Raw genomic sequence first — 17,092 nt, 5'->3', positions numbered from 1 at the left:
TATTTGCTAGTATTTTGTTGAGAATCTTCGCATCCGTGTTCATCAGGGATATCAGCCTGTAGTTTTCTTTTCTCGTGATATCTTTGTTTCCTTTTGGTATTAGAGAGATATGGGCTTCATAGAAATTGTTTGGGAGAGTTTCCGTTTTTTCAATTTCCTGAAAGAGCTTGAGAAGAACTGGCAGCAGGTCCTCTTTAAATGTTTGGAAAAATTCGCTAGTGAATCCATCTGGGCCCGGGCTTTTGTTTTTGGGAAGGCTTTTGATTGCAGTTTCTATTTCGTTGATGTTAATAGGTCTATTCAGATACTCCAGGTCTTCTTGATTCAGCTTTGGGAGCTTATAGGAGTCCAGGAATTTGTCCATTTCTTCTAGGTTCTCTTGTTTCGTGGCATACAGACTTTCAAAGTAGTCTCTGATGATCTTTTGGATTTCTTTGGTTTCTGTTGTGATATCCCCCCTTCTCATTTCTGATTCGGTTTATTAGGGTTCTCTCTCTCTGTTTCTTTGTGAGTGTTGTGAGTGGTTTATCTATCTTGTTTATTCTCTCGAAGAATCAGCTCTTGGTTTCATTGATCTTTCGGATTGTTTCTTTGGTTTCCATGTCATTGATTTCTGCTCTAAGTTTTATGATCTCTTCCCTTCTGCCTGGTTTAGGTTCTTTCTGTTGAGCCTTTTCTAAGGACTTGAGCTGTGAGGTCAAGTTGTTTATGTGCACCATTTCTACAAACCTAAGATATGCTTGCAGAGCTATAAATTTTCCCCTTAATACAGCTTTCGCTGCATCCCATAGGTTCTGGTAGCTCGTGTCTTCATTCTCATTTGTTTCCAGGTATCTTTTGATTTCGTCCTTGACTTCGTTCCTGACCCATTCATTGTTCAGCATCGAGTTGTTTAATTTCCAGGTGTTTGATTTGGTTCTCCGTGTCTGTGTGTGATTCACTTCTATCCTCAGTGCATCATGGTCTGAAAAGATGGCTGATACTATTTCTATCTTCCTTATTTTGTTGAGGTATGTTTTGTGTCCTAGCACATGGTCTATTTTGGAAAATGTTCCGTGTGCACTGGAGAAGAATGTGTATTCTTTCTTTTGGGGGCGTAAAGACCTGTATAAGTCTATATGCCCTCTCTCTTCTATTTCTTCTTTCAAAGCCAATGATTCCTTTCTGGGTTTTGTACTTGTTGATCTGTCCAGAGGTGATAGGGCAATGTTGAAGTCTCCAAGTACTATTGTGCTGCTTGCAATGTCCTCCTTAAAGTCAAAACAATAGGCTTGTATAGTAAAGTGGCAGGTTATAAAATCAATGCCCAAAAGTCCATGGCTTTCCTATATGCAAATAGTGAAAGAGAAGAAAAAGACATGAAGAAAACAATCCTATTCACAATTGTGCCCCAGAAAATCAAGTACCTAGGAATCACCTTAGCTAAGGAAGTAAAGAACCTGTACAAAGAAAACTACAAAACTCTACTTCAGGAAATAAAAGAGGATACGAGGAAATGGAAAAATATCCCCTGTTCATGGATCGGGAGAATTAACATTGTCAAAATGGCAATACTTCCCAAAGCACTGTATAAATTCAACGCAATCCCTATTAGGATACCCATGACATTCTTTAAAGAATTGGAACAAACACTCCTGAAATTCATATGGAACAATAAGCCCCCACGAATAGCTAAAGCAATTCTAGGGAAAAAGAAAATGGGAGGAATCAACCTCCCTAACTTCAAACTCTACTACAAGGCAGTAATAATTAAAACAGCATGGTACCGGAACAAAGGCAGAGCTGTAGACCAATGGAACAGGGTTGAATATACTGACGTCCCCCCCCCCCCAAGTATACGAGCATCTAATCTTCGATAAGGGGGCAAGAAAAGTGAAGTGGAGCAGGGAAAGCCTCTTTAACAAATTATGCTGGCAAAACTGGACGGCTATATGCAAAAAAAATGGGCTCAGATCTCTGCCTAACTCCATGTACAAAAGTAAGATCTAAGTGGATTAAAGACCTCAACATCAGACCGGAATCTATAAGATACATTGAGGAAAATGTTGGCAAAACCCTTCATGACATAGAAGCTAATAGTGTCTTCAAAGATGTCACACCGCTGGCCAAGCAAGTGAAAACAGAGACAGATAAATGGGACTATCTTAAACTAAGAAGCTTCTGCACCTCAAAAGAAACAGTGACCAAAATACAAAGACAGTCAACTGAATGGGAAAGGATATTCGCCAACTACACATCTGATAAGGGGTTAATTTCAAGGATATACAAAATACTGGTTCAACTCCACAAAAAGAAAACTTTCAACCCCATCAAAAAATGGGGAGATGAAATGAATAGAAACTTTGACAAAGAAGAAATCCGAATGGCTAAAAGACACATGAGAAAATGTTCCACACCATTAATCATCAGGGAGACGCAGATCAAAACCACAATGAGGTATCACCTCACACCACAGAGACTGGCCCATATCCACAAGAACAAAAGCAACCGGTGCTGGCGCGGATGTGGTGAGAAAGGGACACTCCTTCACTGTTGGTGGGAATGCCGACTGGTTCAGCCCTTCTGGAAAGCAGTATGGATGATACTCAAAAAACTAGAAATTGAGCTCCCATTTGACCCAGCAATACCACTCCTGGGAATATATCCCAGAGAGGCAAAAAAGTATAGCCGAAGTGACATCTGCAATTGTCTGTTTATTGCAGCACTCTTTACAATAGCCAGAATCTGGAAAAAACCTGAGTGCCCGAGAACAGATGACTGGTTGAAGAAACTCTGGCACATTTACACAATGGAGTACTATGTAGCTGTTAGGAAAGACGAAGTCATAAAGTTTACATACAAGTGGTACTACATGGAAAGTATCATGTTAAGCGAAATGACTCAGAAAGAAAGGGATAGACATAGAAAGATTGCATTCATCTGGGGAACATAAAGTAACAAAATAGGAAACTAACACCCAAGTATGGCAGAGATTAGTACCAGGAATTTTACTCAATGACCCGGAGGACAAGCACACATGTTAGGGGAAGGGGGAGCTCAGAAAGAGAAGGGAACACCAAATAAAGGGTGTTGGGAGGATCCGCCTATGATGGGAGAGCATGCTGAGGGTAGACTGTCGACCAAGCATGATTGCCACTCAATGCCTCTTTTGCTGACCATGGCACTCAAAAGGAGAGAGAGGGAAATGCCCTGCCACAGAGGCAGGGTGGGATAGGGGCTGGGGGGGGAGGGGATGCTGGGATCCGAGGTGGTGGGAAATGTGCACTGGTGGAGGGATGGGTGTTTGATCATTGTATAATCGAAACCCAAGCACAAAAATGTGTAAGTCTACAACTGTACCTCATGGTGCCTCACTATTAAAAAATAAATTAAAAAAATAAAATAAAAAAATAACAATAATATAGGTCTGTAGATATAGTACAAAATATCTGTATATGGATAGTACATGGTACAATCAAGCTGTATAGTGGGTAGATGCTTGCCTTGCATGTAGCTAACCTGGACTCGATCCCTGATACCACATATGGTCCTCTGAGCATTGCCAAGAGTGAGCCCTGAACACACACCAGAAGTGAGCTCTGAGCACTGGCAAATGTGGCCAAAAACAAAACAAAATATAATAATAATAGCAATAACTCTAATTTTACCTCTTCTTATTAAAATGTAGCACGAACAATGCTGTCAAAAATGTGATGTTTTATGACTTCTGAGGGTAGGTTATAAAAGGCAGCATAATTTTTGCCTCATTAGTCATTAGGAATCTAGCCACCATGCTATGGGCAACCCTAATACCTTTTTGAAGATATCCCTGTGAATCACCCTCTTGAAAGTGGTACTTTCCAGCTTACATGATCCTTTCCAGTTTATACCAGGTACAGCAGAAACGAGCTGTCTTAATTGATCCCTACAACAAGTGAAGACTTTTTATACTAATAAACAATTGTGGTTTCACAATTTATTATGATTTAGCACGATTTGTCACATAGAAAGAGGGAACTGGAACACTTAGAAAAGGCAAAACTAACATCAGAACACAAGCATACCCATACTGAAAACCATACTTGTAGTTAATTCAGAGAGCTACACTGTCCAGGTAGCAGAAATGAAGTACATAGCAACTGAAGTGCTGAAGAAAGTTACCCATCCATAGTCCTAGGGTCTGGGTCTTCTTCAGTGTTTGCTATTGACTTATAAGTCACCTTGTCCAAGGTCATAACTCTTTCCTGGGATAGCCAGCATCCAAAGCAGACTAATGTTCAGATCAGTCTCCTTATCCCAACCTGTCTATCTCTGAACTATCCCAGCTTCAGAAATCTCTGTACAGCCAGTTAAGGCCTGGTTGAACAAAACCCAAGTTCCCTTTTCTTAGCCATCTTCTCTCACTTTCTTTCTTTTAAAACAATTTTTTTACTAGTGAAACACCATGAGGTACAGTTGTAGACTTACAAATTTTTGTGCTTGGGTTTCAGTTATAAAATATAAAAGTTGATACTGCCAGACCACCACCAACAAGACTTCTGAAGGCAAATCTCCATTTTAGAATCTTCTGGCAGAACTACAATACACCGTTAGTCTTAACACCATTAAAATAATTGGCAACAATTCAATCAGCTAATCAGTGGCTGAATAAATAGCAGTACTCCTACAAAAAATAAAAATAAGAGGCTAGAACTATGATGCCTACAAGGTTGACAAATTGGAATCATACTAGCAAAAGCTCTTAGTGGAAAAAAGAAGCCAGGAAGTCAATGTATGCAAACAACTTTTTTTTCGGGGGGGGGGGGGGCGTTACATCCAGCGTTGCTCAGGGGTTACTCCTGGTTCTGCACTCAGGAATCACTCCTGGTGGTGCTTGAGGGACCATATGGGATTCCGGGGATTGAACCTGGATTGGTCACGTGCAAGGCAAACGCCCTACCCACTGTACTATTGCTCTGTCCCCTGCAAACAACTTTTATTGAATGGCTGCTGGAAAATAAAAAGATAATCTTTGTCTAGAAAATTTTGCCACACAATAAAGGACATAGACAAGGAAATATAAGGATATGAGAAACACATAGAGATCTAGAAATATTACCAGTAATATAAAAGTATGTCCACGTAAGTGAAGTGGCCTGAAAAGGTGGCAGTTACTTAGAAGGTCTAGTAGGCGAAACATATTTGCTTTAAAGAAAAGTAAGTTTTATAGATTAAGAAACTGATGGTAAGACACATATACAAATATATATTCTAGAAAAATCACCACAGCCACATCTTAGAAAGTCATTTAAGTGGAAAGACTAGAGACAGGGAGAGTATTTAGGGTTATTGTAGCAATAATTCAGATGAGAAATTGTGATCTTTGCCATTATTCTTCAATGGCACCAACTAAAAGAAATGAGAAATCTACACCTCTTTCTTCAACTTCCTGCCAAAGAGCCAACCATCTAATTTGGGTGGTCTCCACTAACTCTGGCTGTCTAAATTAATTTACTGATTTACTGATTAAATTGAACAATTAGCTGATTAATCTCTTCTCCGTGGAGAGGCTGAGAAAGGCAAAAGAAACAGCAGCAGCTCACAAGTTTCATCAAGATAAATTAGTTCTTCTATAACACAGCACTCCAGAAGCAGTCCCGGTCCCTCCAAATGAAACTTGGTATTAATTGGACACTTATGTGACACACCCCTGTCCAGCCAAAGAACAAAGAAATATTAGGGCATAGCAGGGACTGATGAGGAAGAGCTCCCCTGCCTGAGAATACCATGACCTCTCCAGGGACTGTCCTTGGGAATGAGAACATTTCTGCTGACAATATATTATCAAGAAAGCTGATTATGGCTTGTACCAGAAATTACTGGTCCTTTGTGTTTATCTTGAAAACAAATCCATCAGCTCCATTTATTTGGTGCACAGAAAAGCAAAGACCATGAAAAATGCCCCTAAGGAAAGGAGACTGGAGGAGATACTTTCATGATTTGTTTCAAAGGCTGGAACTCAAACTATTAGGGCATTTAATAGTTTCCCACACTTGTTGAAATTCAACTTCCCTGGGATTAAGTGAGGATTGGGGGTAGGGAGAGAGTCTCTCTTTTTTTTTTCTTTATTAACTTCAGTCTATTACAACCACCTCAATACACTTAACAACTTTTAATTTCTTAAAGTAGGTTACTTATGAATATATTTTTAAAATTAGTGTGAAAGATTACTGTAAAAGTATTTGGGAGTTTAGGAAGTAGCTCAGTGGTAGCATAATTTTCTTATATGTGTGAGATCTGGATTTGATTACCAGTACAAACACACACATGCACACGCACACACACACACACACACACACACACACACACACAAAGACACACACACTTTCCCTCTTATCACCTTATTTGCCTTTTATCCTTTTCCTAATTTCCATGCCAGGGAAACCAGTTTCCAATTTCAATTTATCATTCCAGTGATGTTTTATCCATATGTAAACATGCATCTACTTGCCTTTTTATGTACAAACAGTAATGTACTATACAAATGATTATGCATCTCTTTTTAACTTAGAATTATGTGTTGGAAAAATAGCACATCAGTACCATAAATGTTAATATTATTATAACCATGTTACCTAAACTATAAGTTTATATTAAAAATAATAAAAACAGCTGGCTCCATATTTATTTAAAAAGATAATATATAGAGCTAGCTATATTTTACTTAGGTGTATGTTTAATATAGTATGGCAGATTGGGCACTTGCCTTTCATGTGGCCAACCTGGGTTCAATCCTTAGCATCACTTATGGTCCCTCAAGCCCTATCAGGACTGATGCCTGAGCACAGAGCCAGGAACAAGCTTAGTGCATCAATGAGTGTGATCCCTTAAAAAAGAACAAGATAAGAAACAAATAACAAATATGTATTGAATATGGAGATATTTCTGTATCAGTACACTAGAATCCTCTTATTTATTGAGCACTCACATAAAATTTCAATATATGGTCCTCCTACCAGTAAACTGAAATTGTGTTCAAAATAATTTTATAATTATATGTAAGTATATATGAGTACATTTATCAAATGCATAAAAATATACACATTGGGCTGGAGTGATAGCACAGAAGGTAGGGTGTTTGCCTTGTGCGCAGCCAACCTGGGTTTGATTCCCAGCATCCCATATAATCCCCTGAGCATCACCAGGAGTAATTCCTGAATGCATGAGCCAGGAGTAACCCCTGCGCATCACCGGGTGTGATCCAAAAAAGCAAAAAAAAAAAATGTGCACATTAAAAAACTTACAAGATATTGCCAGGTAAATTCTCTAGTTTATTCTGTATGACCACAATATACATTCCTCAGTTCCCCATGACTTCCTACTGCAAGCACTTAATACCTCTTTGCAATGTTTGCTTGGCTCTGAGGGTGTTTTGTCCACCCACTAAGTAGGTCAGAAAGGTTGGAGTGAACATACCAAAGTCCTCACTTGGTGATAGCTGGCAAGTTGATATACAGATGCTACCCCTTCTTCTCCATTTTGTGAGGAAAGACGATATACTCTCACACAGTTGTAGGTGAAGTTTAACTTTACTGGCACAATTGCAAAACTCTCATTGACATACTTTCTCATGGGAGCCCTCCCCTTTTCTCTGTCACTTCTTCATCCATTACAGGGGCTACCTGGCATTGGCTCACAAATTCTGGCCCTCAAATCTTTGGTTAACTGAGAAGGTTGACAACTGAGGAAATGTAATTAGAACCTTCCCTTTAGGAAGATTTGAACAACTTGCACTTTTGCTTGTTAGCAAAAGTTTGTTACTTGTTACCATTCCTCACTGCAATCTCACCCCGATGTATTTTACTGTTGTTTTGTTATTTCTCACTCATTGATTCTTTCGTTCAATTCATTCAATAGATACTGAGTATTTACAATGTGCCAGGTCCCTTGCTAACCCCTGGATAAAATGCAGAGCACTGGGGACCAGACATCTCATCTTTATTGCCTGCATTCTCTTTATGTTGACACCTACTCTGCTTTTAGTAAAGATTAGTCTAATGTTTTTCCATGATTAGAATTAAAGTATTGAAATGCATGACCTTAGGGATGAAGACATGGTCCTTTGGTTATGGTAGTTGCCATGCATGTGACTGACCCCCATTTGATTCTGGGTACCACATAAGATCCACAATAGAGTCAGAAGTTAGTCCTGAGCTAAACATCAAAATAATAATGAAGATAGTAGCAATAAAGAAAATAAAATTCATGATGTTGATTAAAGCAACACATGAGTGAGAAATTCCAACAGTCTGTAATGAACAGTCAAAAAGTCTGTGCAAGTTTGCTCAGAGATAGCACTAGAGAGAATAGAGGATGTTGGACCCCTGAAGTAGGTCAAGAGGACCTAGGACAGATGACACTCTTCAGAGATTTTCCATGTTGATCTACACTGGAGTCTGGTCCAGGGTTAAAAAAAAAAAACCTGCTGAGCCACTTTGTCATAAGACTACAACTGTTCTGCTCTTGATTTATGGATGTGTTTTTGTTATTCAGATGTCCCCTTTTCATAATAAAGAGTTTTATTCCAAAAGTGCTAATTAATGGAGGTCTTGCTGTTTTTGAGGAAGGTCAGTCTTCCTTAACACTGTGAAATCCCAGTCTGCTTTCTCTACTCCTACACCAGGGCAGTGGGCTTTGCTGAGAGGTGACCCTTCCATTCTATTATCATGGTATTCTACCCCAGCTGGGTCAATGAAGCTTTAAGGAAAATTTGTGCTAGATGATGTTCTCCCAGTGTTCACAACTGTTATCTCACACTTTTGCCTCTCTCTCTAAAACCCTCTGCTCTTCTACTTTTTTTCTTGCTCTAACCAGTGCTTCTCCAAGGTGGGTGATGTCGCCCCTCCCCTAGGTGATAGCTGGAAAGATACAGAGGAGCAGAGTTCGCCATTTTGGCAGTTGGGAGGTGCTTTCTTTCTGTTCCTTTATGGAAGGTCAATTTACAGAGGAACATGGACAAGAGACAGTAGGCCAAATAAGTTTGGGAATGTATCCTCTAAACACATAAACATGTTTTTAATTTTAAAGGGGAACCTGGGCAAACCCAACATGGGGACCATCAACCACAAACCCACTGCCTCCGTCCCTCCACCTGATGACCTCACCAACTTCCCCTGGTTTCCTACAACTCACTTCTCTAGGGCTTACTTCCTGTACCTCCTGTATCTTTAGGTTCTCAAGGTTTCTCTAGTACTTTTAGTCTTCTAAAAGTAACCAGGTCCAAAGGAAAGAATTTCCCTGTCACCCATTCTACCAGCTCCTGCTTTCTTTTGTTTAGTAATGTAGCACTCTCCTCTCCATACCCCTTGCTTCTTCTCTCAATCATTCCTCATTTCCTCTGTGTTTTCCACTTATAGATACAGACACAGTCCACATTCTTCACATTTTCAAGCAAAAAACAAACAAAAAACATTTTAAATATCACCTTATGCAAATTCTCTGTGTTGGTCCTTCTTGAAATAGATTACTAGGATCACTTGGAAATTTGTGAAAACCGTAAATTATTGGACATACTGAATTAAGTCTTACTGAATTATACTCTGGGGCAAAATTCCCACCTGTGCTTTAGCAAATCCTCCTGTGGACTCCAACGAACAGTTTCGTGTGGAGTTCAGTACTGCTAATCTTTCCTCTTCCTTGTTTCATTTTCTTCTTTCTTCCCTCGATATCTGTGAACTAAATAGTGTAGGTTCTTTCACATTTAATCTGTTTCTCTTCAGGTTATGTCCATTAATCCATAATGTGGTTGTTTCCATGGGCTTGTTCTCCGACCCTCTGTTCTAAGCCATGCAACATATTGTATACACAGTAGTTCCATCACAATCTGCATTTGACAGGAGTCTTTTGGTTTTAGTAATCATAGAAAATTCAATACAAATTAAGCAAAGTTGAGCAAAGTTGAACAAAAGATAGAAATTATTGTCTCCTGTTATATGCTTATCTTGATCCAGGATCTTGAATATGCATTAGGATTTGACTTTGTTCTCTTTGTCTATCAGCTCTGTTTACAACTGAGTTGGTTTTGTTCCCAGTTGAAGTTCCTTGCTGTGACCATTTGAAACTCCAAAAGTACATGTTCACAATTCTGGGACACTGTTTGGTTTTGTGTCCATCCTATACCAATCCTGTTGCCAAGACAGGTGGCTTTAAAATAAGATGACTTTCTTAATTCTTAGTCACATAACCATCCCTGGAGAAAGGAATGAGTCAAACTTAACACAGCTGGGTTAAAATTTTCACCTACAATGTTCCCCGTGCACTTTTTGGTTCTGAAAGTGAGTGATCAACAATTACAAAGTCCTATTTGGATTTATATTCCAGAAGAATATAAAAATAATAAACAACACAAACATATAAGCATTAAGCAAGGGAAGACATAAATAATGTCTGGCCTGGCAACTTCCTAGAAAATATCAGTAATAGAAGTTGTGAATTCTAAGTGGAAAAAACAATAGATACAGTTCATACAATCCCCAGGTTTACATATTGAACCTTTAAATCCAATTGTCTGTTGCATACTCTCAGAAGTGAAACTGAAATGTCCCCAATTGAAAATTAGTGCATTCCCTACTTTTGACTTCCTACTCATTTTCTTTGAACTAATTTTCTTGCCGATATATATGTTAATTAATGGGAGTGTCTTCTTTCCAATTATTTGGGAGATAATAAATAATAAATATAGTAAAAATGGAAGCTGTAAAATTAAAAATTAAAAGGAAGAGTGAGAAGGTACAAAACAAAAAAAATGATACTTTTTTTTTTTTGGTTGACGATCACTCCTGATGATGCTCAGGGAGCATACTGTGCCTAGAATTGAATCCAGGCCTCCTGCATGCAAAGCATGTGTTCCAACCCATTGGGCTAACTTTCTAGCCCCAATGATGATTTATAAGAAGTCTGATGTATAAATATTGTTGGAAATAAAGTTAAATGTGGAAAAAATACTCTCCTAAGAGATTCTTACCAATCTTCCAAAAAATAGTCTGAAAAAATCTTAAATTTTAATTGATTTAATTTATTAATTTCATCTTGAATATTCATGAGATGAGAAACATTCAACATAGTTTCCCAAGCCCACTTTCACCCACTTTCAAATCATACCAATTCTGCATCCTAAATGTTTCTAGGACATATTCTCTGTTGTATACTACTATGATCACTACTCTAGTATATGACTTTATCTCCTTTATTAATCTCTAATTCAAATTCTACCTATTTTTTAACCTTTCACCTTCCTCCACTTTATTTATACAAAGTTCATGAATCTAGGTAGTGCTGAAAGTTATCTTTATGTTTGTGGTAAAAATTTAAAAATCGGTCAAACATGGTCACTCAACCTGATTATCTCTCAGTTAAATTCAGTGGTTCAGGCATAAAATTGATAGAAGTTCAGAGTTCAGGTTTTTTCTGACAAGTATGATAGGAAGAGAGAAACACACACACACATATACACACACATACACACACACACACACACACACACACACCAGCCAGAGGTAAATATGGAAGCATCAAAGAATTAAAGATTCCAATGGGAGGGGCTGGAGCAATAGCACAGTGGATAGATAGCACACTGTGTTTACCTTGCATGCATCCGACCTGGGTTTGATTCTCAGCATTTCATATGATCCCCCAAGAACTGCCAGGAGTAATTCCTGAGTGCATAAGCCAGGAGTAATCCCTGTGCATCGCTGGTTGTGACCCAAAAAAAGATTCCAATGGGAATAAAGAATGGTTACAATAAGTCCTAAAAGAAGTGGGACAGAAACATAGAATGGAAAGAGTGGATTATTTGCATTTTTTTAGGTAATTTAATTTATAGTGTCCTGAGTAAAATCATGGAGGTTGAAAGCTGAACTGGGGTAAGGGGAAAGACTGAATGAATACAAGAAAGTCAAGAAGGTCAAAGATAAAGTTGTAAGATCAATTTTCTATATAAATGCTGAAATCAAGATGATTTATAAGAAATCTGATGTAGAAATATTGTTGAAGGTGAAGTTCATTGATATCACTGTCACTGCCCTCCCATTATTCATCGATTTGCTCGAGCAGGCCCAGTAACATCCCCATTGTGACACTTTTTACTGTGTTTGGCATATCGAATATGTCATGGGTAGCTTGCCAGGCTTTGTTGTGCGGGCGAGATACTCTCAGTAGCTTGCCAGGCTCTCCAAGAGGGGAGGAGGAATTGAACCCTGGTTGGTTGGGTTGGCCATGTGCAAGGCAAATGCCCTACCCACTGTGCTATCGCTCCAGCCCTGCACAGTGGGTAGGGCATTTGCCTTGCACACGTCCAACCCAGCTGACCCAGGTTCGATTCCTCCACCCCTCTTGGAGAGCCTGGCAAGCTACCGAGAGTATCTCGCCCGCACAGCAAAGCCTGGCAAGCTACCCATGACGTATTCGATATGCCAAACACAGTAACAACAAGTCTCACAATGGAGACGTTACTGTGCCCACTCGAGTAAATTGATGAAAAAACGAGAGGACAGTGACAAGTGACAGTGAAGTTCATGAGGAAGTAAATTACTTTCCTGCAAAGTCCTCTCCAATCTTCCAACAAAATACTTTGGACAAATATGGATGAGGATGCTGGCAATAGCAATAGTTGAAAGAAAAGCAATGATTTAGATGATAAATTTTCAGATAATGAAGATAAAATGATCAGTAAAAATAAAAAGGGTCCTACCACGGAGATTCTAGAGAAGGAGATGCTTTCTGGTCTCTTAACCTCCAAAACAGCTGGAAATAACATGATTTAGGGAAAGGAGCAAAAAAATCATCTGGAAGTACACACAAGAAGAATACCTATTTATCATCTCAAACCCTGTTGTGCATGAAATCTGAAAACAATAGAGAAAGAAATACCCACAGGACCGTGAAAAATCGCTATTTTCAAGAAAGATGGGCTTCAGTTACAGCAAGATGTGGAGGCTGAAGAGGAAGAAAAACTTATGGCACATCTTAAGTTCTAGAGGACACTATAGAAAAATAAGGGGAAGGAATAGATATCAAATTTTATCAAATAATGTGTAGAGCAATAGAGTTCCCATGATGAAATGTGACCGGGAATGTAAACAGGAATCCAAGACATAATAGTCCTCTTGGTTCTTTACAAAGACATAAGTAGCCAGCTCCGAGTGTAGTCTCCTTTCTGAGCCTAGTCTCCAAAATAGTTTTCAGTTATAAGATGAAAAATGTTGAAAAGTAACATGGTCTTTCTAAAAGCATTAGAAGATCTTTTAGTCTTATATGAATTCCGATGAAATTCCTATTAAGTTCTGAATGAGAAACATAACCTTTCCAGAGATTGTTTATATGTTTAAGGGAGGAGTTTTCTTTAAATCAAGTAAGGAAAGGTATTTTGAGACTCTTCTTCATTTTTCTTCTGATTCATCTTTTTGTAAACTCCTCACTTCACCGAACTAATTATTTAAAGAGTGATATGATAGAACAAAGAGACAGCAGCAATTGTCCCAACTCATTCTGGTGATTTGATCAAAATCAAAGAAAAAACATTATTTGTTGATTGTCTTTCTCCTTTATTGCATGGGCTGTGGGGAACATTCCTATCAGTGCTCTGTGTTCACGGGTTACTTTTAACAGTGTTTGGTGAACCATATGGTGCCAGGGATATAAATTTTATATCGTTGCCTGGTGTCAACGATATAAATGCAAGTGCCTTAATCCCTATACCACCTCTTCAGCCTTTCATGTCTCATTGAATTATAACTAGTATATAAGACAGAAAGATCATCGTGACTATTTGTCTTGAATATAATTTCAGAATCCAAAATTCTTTGTTGCAGCTAATGATTTGTTGCACACGGTCATTAATGACAGGGATGATATGTGTTATAGTACTTGACACCTCCTAATGGCTTTGGAATCATTTGTGTTAGCTGTATTATTTCTCAATACTTAAATAAACCAGTTTGAAACAGGTCACCTTGACCATGACCTAAATTTTCTGCCAAGAAGAGGTCATCAAGCACTCTATTCACAAAACACAACACCTAGCACAATGTAATAGATTGCAAACTGGAAATATTTGAAGTTTAGTGGTTTATACTGAGCAAATCAAAATATGCTTTAATAAGATCTACACTTCTAGCACTGTTTGTCTGCTCAATTTGTGAGATAGATATTGATATCTCAATTTTAGAGGTAGGAAGTTTCACAGATAATGAATGGAATAAGTTGTCTGAGGTCATATATAAACAATCAATGATGCTATTTAAATTTTATCTCAATATGACTCAACCTGGAATTGCAGATAGGAAAAATAAGAGAGAATGAGCAATTTTCTCATGACCATCAAACCAGTTGGAAATATTTCTTGGATTTAGTCCCAGGTCTTAACTTCTGTAACATTTATTTTGAGGGGACAGGTTATTACTCTTCCATCCTGATGCTTCTACCCTTCAACTTGGACTATCTTGAAACTTGGACTAACCTCCCCAAAACTGTTTCTAAACCTTATTTTAGTATTGTCTCTTTTGATGAGGCACACAAATCTAGAAAAAAATGATTTGCTCAGACAGAGGCCCATAAACCTGTCCCAGAAGTCATTCTGTTTATTATTTGCCTCTTCTACAAAGCACCATATCAATGAACGTATGTAACAAAAACACAAATTTATTCTTATGTGTTCTCTTGCCCCACTGATATCTCTGTATACTATTATTTTATACATGATCCATCATCATATATTTCTGTTACATTTTAATCATATGTCAAATGAACAGACATTAGGAGAGGGCTTCCAAGGTTCCTTTCATTTCTGGACATCCTTTAGTCTAGCCATACTCTACTTGTGATTCTTATCTTAAAACATGACATGTTAAGCACTGGTAGCAGGTATGTGCTTTTGCTCCCTCTCAGCAAAAAAAAAGATGCATAGAAAATTATTTTAAATGCTAGATTATATTTCTATAGTTTCTTCTAGGATGTGAAGCAACACAATTTAATCATAGAAATAAGTCATGGCTTTCTGAATTTGCCTTCCAGGTTTCCAAATACTCAGTAATAAAATTAAAAAACTAACATTAATTGGCTTCTCATAAAGGCAAGAATATTATGTCTTTTTGGGAGGGGGGTCACACCCAACAGTTCTAGGAGGTCTCTCAGCAGATTATATCATAGCGTGTCAGGAATGATCTGGGAGATCATAAGGTGCCACAGATCATGTTTTCTGGAACTCCTAGATGTAAAGCATGAATGCTAGTCCTTTAAGTCCTTCGTTTCTTTTCTTTATCTAGATATCTATGAATTGACTATTTTAGAAACTGTCTTGGAAATATATCAATTGAACTTTGAGATTTTTTGGTGATTTTTCCAACTAATTATATATCACTTAATCACTTAATCCCCGTTATTCATCGATTTACTCGAGCGGGTGCCAGTAACGTCTCCATTCATCCCGGTTGCGTGCTAGCATAGCCCAATGGTATCTGTTCGTTCTAGGAACATGCAGAGCCTCAAACCAATCATTCAGGGTCTTGACGAAGAAGTCTGACCATCTTGTAGGTGGGCGTCCACGTGATCTTTTGATGTCCCGTGGAATCCAATCAGTAATGGCTCTAGTCCAGCGGTTGTCTGTAAACCTCATTACATGTCCAGCCCATCTGATTTTTGATGTCTTGGCAAATAAGACAGCATCCCTGATTCTTGAACATTGACGAAGATCAGAACTCCGGATTCTATCTCTCATTTGAGTGAATCGTGATATTCCAAGCATAGCTCTTTCGATTCCTCTTTGAGAGACCCGAATAGCGTTCTCATCCTGTTTTCGTAGGGTCCAGGTCTCTGAGGCATATGTTAATGCAGGAAGAACAGTGGAATCAAAGAGATGTGCTCGTAGCTGGAGGTTCTTTGTCCTTTTAGTTATTTCTTCAACATTCTTGAAGGCATTCCATGCCACTCTCTTCCTCCTGCGCAACTCAGGTGCCAGGTCATTCATCATGTTTATTTCTCGACCTAGGTATACATAACTGTTGCATTTGGAGATGGTGGTTCTGTTGAGAGCGAATGAAGCGTCAGGAACAAGGCTGTTTCTCATAAACATTGTCTTCTTAAGATTCAGCTGTAGTCCGACCTTTCCACATTCACAGTCAAAGTCGTTCAGTATTTGTGCTGCTTGGCTGATGTTTGGTGTTATTAGAACGAGGTCATCAGCAAAGCGGAGGTGGTGTAGTTGCCGACCATCTATCTTCACTCCCATGCTTTCCCATTCCAGTCGTCGCATGATGTTCTCGAGGGTGACACTGAAGAGTTTTGGTGAAATGGTATCACCCTGCCGAACCCCTCTCTTGATATGGATAATTACTTCTTTGTAGAATGGTGAGATCTTGTCAGTGAATCCGCAATAGAGCTCACAAAGGATCCTGATGTATTGAGTTTGTACGCCCTGATTGACTAGGGCTTCCATGACCACTTCCATCTCAACAGAATCAAAGGCCTTCTTTAAATCAATGAACGTTAGACAGAGCGGCATCTTGAACTCCCGAGAAACCTCAATGAGCTTAGTAATCGTGTGGATATGGTCGATGGTACTGAATCCTTTTCAGAATCCGGCTTGTTCACATGGTTGTCCTTCATCTAGTGTTCTGCTAATCCTATTCAGAATGACTTGAGTGAACAGTTTGTAGACGACAGACAATAGGAAGATTGGGCAATAGTTGCCAATGTCGTGGATGTCTCCTTTCTTGTATAGTAGCACAATCCTGCTGGTTTTCCATTGGGATGGAACCTTGCATTCAGACAGGTAGCGTGTGAAGAGCCGAGCCAATGTATTGATGAGTACTGATGGTAAGTTCTTCAGGTGTTCAGGTCTGATCTTGTCTGGGCCAGTTGCTCTTTGTTTCTTTACCTATGAGATGGCATGTTGGATTTCGGAAGGGAGAACATTGGGAACCACATATCCATCATGTGGTATGTGGTATGTGGGCAAGTGGACGTGGCTATTAAAGAGATCTGAGTAGAAGTCATGAATAATCTTCTCCATTGCCCTTCTGGAAGATGTGATAGATCCATCATGATGTCGGAGGGCAGTCATCTTGGTTTTGCAGTTGGT

This window comes from Sorex fumeus, unplaced genomic scaffold (assembly GCF_029834395.1).
Source record: "Sorex fumeus unplaced genomic scaffold, SorFum_2.1 ptg000003l, whole genome shotgun sequence".
NCBI lineage: Eukaryota > Metazoa > Chordata > Mammalia > Eulipotyphla > Soricidae > Sorex > Sorex fumeus.
The sequence above is the reverse complement of the archived record's forward strand: the minus strand, read 5'-3'. Positions refer to the sequence as shown.